The following is a 6,639-nucleotide window of genomic DNA, read 5'->3' on the forward strand; positions in this document are numbered from 1 at the left end:
ATATTATTTTCTAAACAATAAGAGGGATACAAAACAAAATAAAAGGGATACAAACTGAAAAGTTGCGAAGATGTCAGAAGTGAGGAAAGCATCCCTGCAGGGGAAAGCCCATCCTGTTATCTTTGCTCACCACATTAGTTGGTATTTCTAAAAAAAATGAAGGTGGTAGAAGGAAGCTGGTATGTTAAGAGGTTTTTCGAAAACAACTTCACATAACAATGATCACAGTGATTGTCTAACCTGAGCATGGAAGACTGTGGCAAGGTCACTACTTTCCGTGGAAGAATACAAGCTGGTACACCAAATAAGTAAGGAAAATGCAGGCCAAGCGACAGCTGCCACTTGAAGAGTAAAAGCAAGATTCAAGTTCAGTAGCACCTTAGAAACCAACAAGATATAACCTTTTGAAAATCAAAGCTCCCTTTGTCAGAATCTTGCTATTCTACTGCAGAGCAACATGGCTGCCCAACTGAAATGGTCTAGATGCCATTCCACAGTGAAGGCTGGATCTAAAAGCCACCTCCCCATCCCCAACTGCAAAGTTTGTCCTTAAAGAGGAATGCAAGCCTGTCTGGTACTGGCTGAATACCACCTCCTTGAACAGCTAAAACCCCAACAAAAAAATCACTATTTTATCTGGACTGACTTTGCATTTAATAGCTCTCATCCAGCCTGCAGCTGAGACCAGACCCTTGTACAGTAAGTACTTGCACAAACAGAAAAGATGAACTCTAGAACCAAACATATCGATGTGAATCAACATCTAGTGAGAAATATGCTGCAAGAGGATGGGCTTATTGAGTTGGAGTATTGCCGCACAGAAGAGGTGATTGCTGATGTACTCACTAAGCCACTATCTAAAGACAAGTTTGAAAGTCTATGCAAGAAGTTAAACCTTGTTGACTCTGTACACTAGACCTTGAGAAGGGGTGTTGGAAATACAATGTCTTGCGTACAGAGAAGGCAGAAGACACAGAATACCTGCAGGGGGCAGCAGGTCTGACAGTTTGACAGTTAGATAGCAGGATGGGATCCTCCTTCCCTCCTCTCTTCTGCCCTTTCTGTATGTCTCCAGATTGGTATTCTTAGGTTACTTCCTGCTTCTTTCCAGAAGTCCCTCTCCCCCAGTTTAGTGAGGTAGTTAGTATCTCTTCTGTTTCTCTCCTTTCTGTCAAAGCTGTAGTTCCTGAATAAACTGTCTTCATTCACTCCTTAATCAGACTCAAGCTCATTTCTAAGATATACCCTACCCTACATATCCTTCAGTGGGGTGTAATACTAGTATCTTGGAAACAAAATGGCCGTATGGTTTGAGCAGGGAATAAAATTTGGTGCTTCTTGGTTCCAGTTTTCTATGCAAGGTCAGAAATGCTGAATTCACAACCAGGGAGCAAACACAGGTTTGGACAACTGAGGGGTTACCCTAAATGCTGGCTGCTAGCAGAGCCTATGCATTAGCCACAACTCACATTAATGGAAGAGGAATGTATAATATTATGCATATTATCCCTCAGTCTCCTCCAAGCTTCAGAGCTATACAATAATTGACATGGAATCTTTTTTGGAATCCATTGATTCTGTTTCCGTTGTGATGACAGAGACTTGCTTCCTATCAGATTTGTGATTTGTACTAATACATTACAAAGTGCTTGAGTTTGATTGGAAATACACGTTGTGAATTACTTGCGAATTACTTGGAGAAGTGCAGGATTTTATTTGTGGTCCTCAATTCACATGCAGATTGTCTCTTGTGTGGTGTGTGTGCTGCTTTCACAGGAGCTCCCTTTGTGCAGTTGCATTTGCAAGTGAGTACGAATGCCACCACCAAGTTGGTTTCGCAGTGAGAACTCTCAGGGATGGATACTGTAGAGCAAGTACAGTAAATTAAGAGTTTCCTTTCATGGTTGAATCTAAGTTTTAAATAAGAAGAGATTTTAGTCTTTCCCTCCAGACACTAAAGGGGCAGTAGGACTTCTGGATTTTGAAATGGTTCTCCCTCCCTCTTGCTGACATTTGATAGTCTCTTGATTCATTTCCTGAAGTTGATATTTTAAGATCCGGCACACTAAGCTTAAGGTATTGTTTGTGTTTAATTAGCATCAGGATAAGGCTGTAATTGCGTCACACACCCTCTCCTGCAAGTGCTTCCTATTGTCTGCTTATGCAAACGAGATTTATTGGTGGGTGAGAATTTTAAAGACCATGCCTGTCATCATGTGAAAAATCATCTCTAGAGTGTTATGAGCTGTCATGTTTTTAAAAAGCAACTGTCGTGAGTCTGCCCGCTATGTCCTCCTCAAAGGACATGGAGGAGCCTGAGCCAGCCCCTAAATCCGTGGGGCTGGAAGAACCCAAGCTGACCCTTTCACCCAGGGAGCCTTCGGAGGAAACCTCCCCTCTGGAGGAGGAGATTTTCAGAAGCAATGTTTATAAATAACAGTTCCAACCTCCATAAAGTGAATAAGTGTAAAGTGCAAATTAGAAGTTAAATATACAAGTAGAGGTTAGTATAAACCAAAAAGATTCTCAAAGTTATAGATCTTCAGACAGTCCAAAAGTGCTTCAGTGCCTTTGGTATACTCCTTAATGTCCAAAATTAATCATTTCCTTGTATATTTCTTTCACACAGAAGGAAGGGAATAAGATGTTAAATGTCTCCGTCCAATGAGGAGACTGGCATTTTCACTCATTTTGACTGTTCTTTCTCAAAAACTTGCCAAACAACAACAACAACAAAACCATATTCCCGGTGCTACAGGGATACAATTAATTTAGCTATCATTTACAGCATGGTAATAAAAAATAATGTATACAAAAGTTAAAGCACATATTTTTTCTCTGAATAGCTCATATAGATTTTTTATCCTCAGAGGACCATCTGGTGATCAATAGACGTGATATGACCATATAAGTATACTTCTGATGTAAACTACAGTGACACCTCTCAAAGGGATTTTCTCAGGGAGGACAGTCAATACTCTATTACAAAAAATATGACAATTCTATTTGCATATTTAAACTAAAGGGGGTGATGATATTCAATCCATAAATCCAGAAAGCTTCCTTTTGTAAAAGTTCCCTTTGAATTGTCTCAGGAGAGATCTGCTTTACTACATGGTGAACAGTGAATCTGAACTCAGTCCCTTTCTTGAAGCTTCTGTGACCCTCTTTCTGACCTGAGATAGATGTTCCGATATTCTCTGTTGAACTGGACATATTATATTACCAATATATAAACATTTACAGGACCATGCAATAACATATACTACTGCTGCTGTATTGCAGGTTGAAAAGTGCCTCAAAAGTATAGTTCTCCTATTTTTTACAGAATGAAAAGTGTTGCCTTCCTTTACTTTACTTTTGTGTTTGATTTAAAAGAAATCTGAATCATTTTCTCATTATCCAACTGTAGTATCGACATTGATTGGATCCAGAAGGCTGTGGTAAAATACCCCAAGGGCACTACCAATATTGGGTCTGTGTGCAGCAATAGGAAGGGTATTCTATATTTGCTCCACAGCAGAAATCCAAGCTCAACAACTGTTAAAACAAGGGCTTTTATATAGAGAATGTACAGTAGCTTTCTTGATCACTATTGTCATCTATGTGCTATGTCAGACTGCGCAGAGGCTATGAATCACACCAGACACTTGCTTGGGCTAGAAATGGCCACAACTTTATTGATTACATTTGGATGGAGCATTGGCCTGGCATCTGGGCACGGATCCCCGTTGGCATCGTAGGCTTGGCTGCCGACCGATGCATCACCCGCCAGCCTGCCACTGGCACCTCAGTACATGTTGTTCCGTCGCCGGCCTTGCCTGGCGACCCTTGCTTCCAGATCCATTGGGGTGAGCAGTCCCGAAGGCCCACTCACCCTATTGGGATCCAGCCCAATGCCTCAAAAACCGCCAACCTATAAAGTTGTGACATTGCCCCCCAATAGTCCTTAATCAGCGGAGGGTGGGAGGGTGACCAGCTGCTCCTGTGATTCTTGGTTAGAATGGCTCTGACCATGCGGCTGGTCCAGCGCAGGATGGAAGTTCCTCCTCTTTTTAACCCCACCTCCACTCCATCTTGCACTTGGTGCCAACCCAGCTTGCCGTTAAGTCGTCAGCTTCCGTTACCACGTAGAATCGTAAGTTCTCCTGGAGGAAATAGATGCTTTAGAGGGTGGACTCTATGGCATTATATCTCACTGAAGTCCCTTCCCTCCCCAAACCCTGTTCTTTCCAGATTTCACCCAAATGTCTCCAGGAATTTCCCAGCCTGGAGTTGGAAACCCTATCAGGCAGGCTGCCATGAAGGACTCTTAGGTCTTGACTTCCTTTTTGTTTCCTTCTCTTAGTGGAAAAAACATCATAAATTTTTTTCTATTTTCATTATTGCTATTCCATTTTCACTCTTATCCCTTTATGCCTGTGGTTTTCCTGTATTGATAATATTGATTTATTGCTTGTAATCGTATTGTTTTATATTGCTGGCTTTTGCTGTAATAAATTGGATTTGGATTTGACTTCCTTTTTGTTCATTGTGAATAATGTACTATGTTTACTTAAGAAAATTCCAGCATATTCCTGAGTGATTGCAGCGTCTTACTGTACAGAAGTTCAAGGTATCATTTCAGAAGTATGAATAACGATTGGCGCTTCCCCCCACCCTTAAACTGCGTTTAGATAATGTGCTTGAACTATATTTACAGAAGAGGAGCATTCTACTTACCAACTGTTCTGTCTTCCTCTGGACTGTGCTTTAAAGTGCATTGGTTTGCAGCAATCTAAGAACTTCATTCCTTGGGCTTCATTTCCATTGAAACAGAGACCTTTTTCAGTTGAGACACCACAATTTTGGAATGCTTTCCTGCCTTGATGCTTTCCCAGTGCTCACTATAGAGATCTTTCAGCACTAAGCCAAAACATTTCTTTTCACTCAGGCTTTTAATTGAGTATTTCTTTCTATTTTTTCTTCTTTCATAGCCTACTTCTAGCCTGAGGGCTATTTCACAGATAGCTTAATGTTGCTTTATGCTGTTTTTATGAGCCTCTTTTGTTTTATGGCTTGTTTTATTGTTGAGAGTTTGTATGTAGTTTTTATGATTTTAGTGCATTGTTTTTATTTTGTGAGCTGCCTGAAGTAGGTCTCTGGGAAGGCAGCATATACATTTTATGAAGAAACAAGTAAAATGAAAATGGAGATCAGCAGAACTGGCTGTGTTTTTATTATAGGTGTTTGAAGGCATGTTTATAATTCTGGCATTTGATTGGTAGGGATAGTGTAGCATGGTGGTTACAACCTCAGACTAGGTTCTTGGATTCTCAGATTCAAATCTCTACTCTATTCTCTGATTGATCTTGATAAAATGAGGATGGGAGAATGATGTACTCTTCTCTGAGCTTCTTGGAGGAAAGGAAGAATAAAAATTCACTGAGCAGATTTTTAAAAAGGGACAGAAAAAGCATGCCCTTGAGATTGGTCTGCCAGTCAGAGCCCCTGGAACGTCTCTGGTTGGGAATGAGCCACCCCAGCTTAAAAAGGGAGAAGCAATACATTTCCCTTCAGACAGTTATTGTAGCCTTGGATAAGGACATAACCTGAGTTAGAGTTTTTATTTTGGTCTTTTTAGTTAGGATTTTAGGGTCGGGGAGGGTAACAACCTTGTTTTAAGGGAAGTAAAGAAGCATCCTGTGAAGGGCCCTTCCAAAATCTAACTTTTCTGGTACTCATTCTGAAAACGTTTAAAAGCCTAGTACATGGGTAGAAGCCTGTTAGCTGTGTTAAAGAGGTTACAAATGAACCTTGAATGTTGAGGTGCCTTGTCTGGGGCAAAAGGCAAAGTGTCTGTGTAGTGAACTTAGGCTCAGGTTTACCCAATTAACTCCCAGTGGGGAAAAAAGATAACATCTGGGAGTGAGGTTGTGAGCCAGTTGTATATTTGTGCTTATTATTCACTCCACACAAAACCTTTAACTGTTTCTACAATGTATTTCATGTAAATAAACCTTTGGTTGTTGTTCTGTTCAATCTCTATGCTGTCTGTTAAGTAAAAAGTAGCTGGGGGAAAGGGGTTTCTAATCACCTCACTATCAAGTACCACTTTATTAGGGTCATAAACTAAAGCCCTTTAGGAAACACAAAGCTACTTGTGTTTAATCCAGTTAATAAAAGCTTGCATCCCCTCATTTTATTGATATCATGGCAGTTGGGGTTTAAACGGAAGGAAGGGAGAGGCCAGAGTGTCCAGAGTCCAGAGAGCCTTTTCCGTCAGACCTCTCCTCCTCAGTTCTCCTTTTTCTCCTTCCCCCATCACATCTGGGTTATGCCTGAAATAAAATTAGTGGTAGTCAAAGCTGTGCGGTCACTATATCACATAAGTCATGACCAGCAAGTTCTAGTTGTCACAATCAACCATTAGACTTGCCATTCCCTGGACAGGTCCACCTCAGGTCCAATTCTCTGCCATTGTTCCAAGTAGTCCCCAAAGCAAGCATCCATGAAAACTAGTTAAGACAAAATTCAAAATAGATGGTTCATATCCATCTTAAAGTAAAAAAAGCTCATTTTCAACCAAAACTGTATTCATATTTATAAGTAACAACAGTATCCTATTTGTATATCAATGCCATGCCGTGGAATAATTCA

The sequence above is a fragment of the Eublepharis macularius genome, chromosome 1 (assembly GCF_028583425.1).
Source record: "Eublepharis macularius isolate TG4126 chromosome 1, MPM_Emac_v1.0, whole genome shotgun sequence".
Lineage (NCBI taxonomy): Eukaryota > Metazoa > Chordata > Lepidosauria > Squamata > Eublepharidae > Eublepharis > Eublepharis macularius.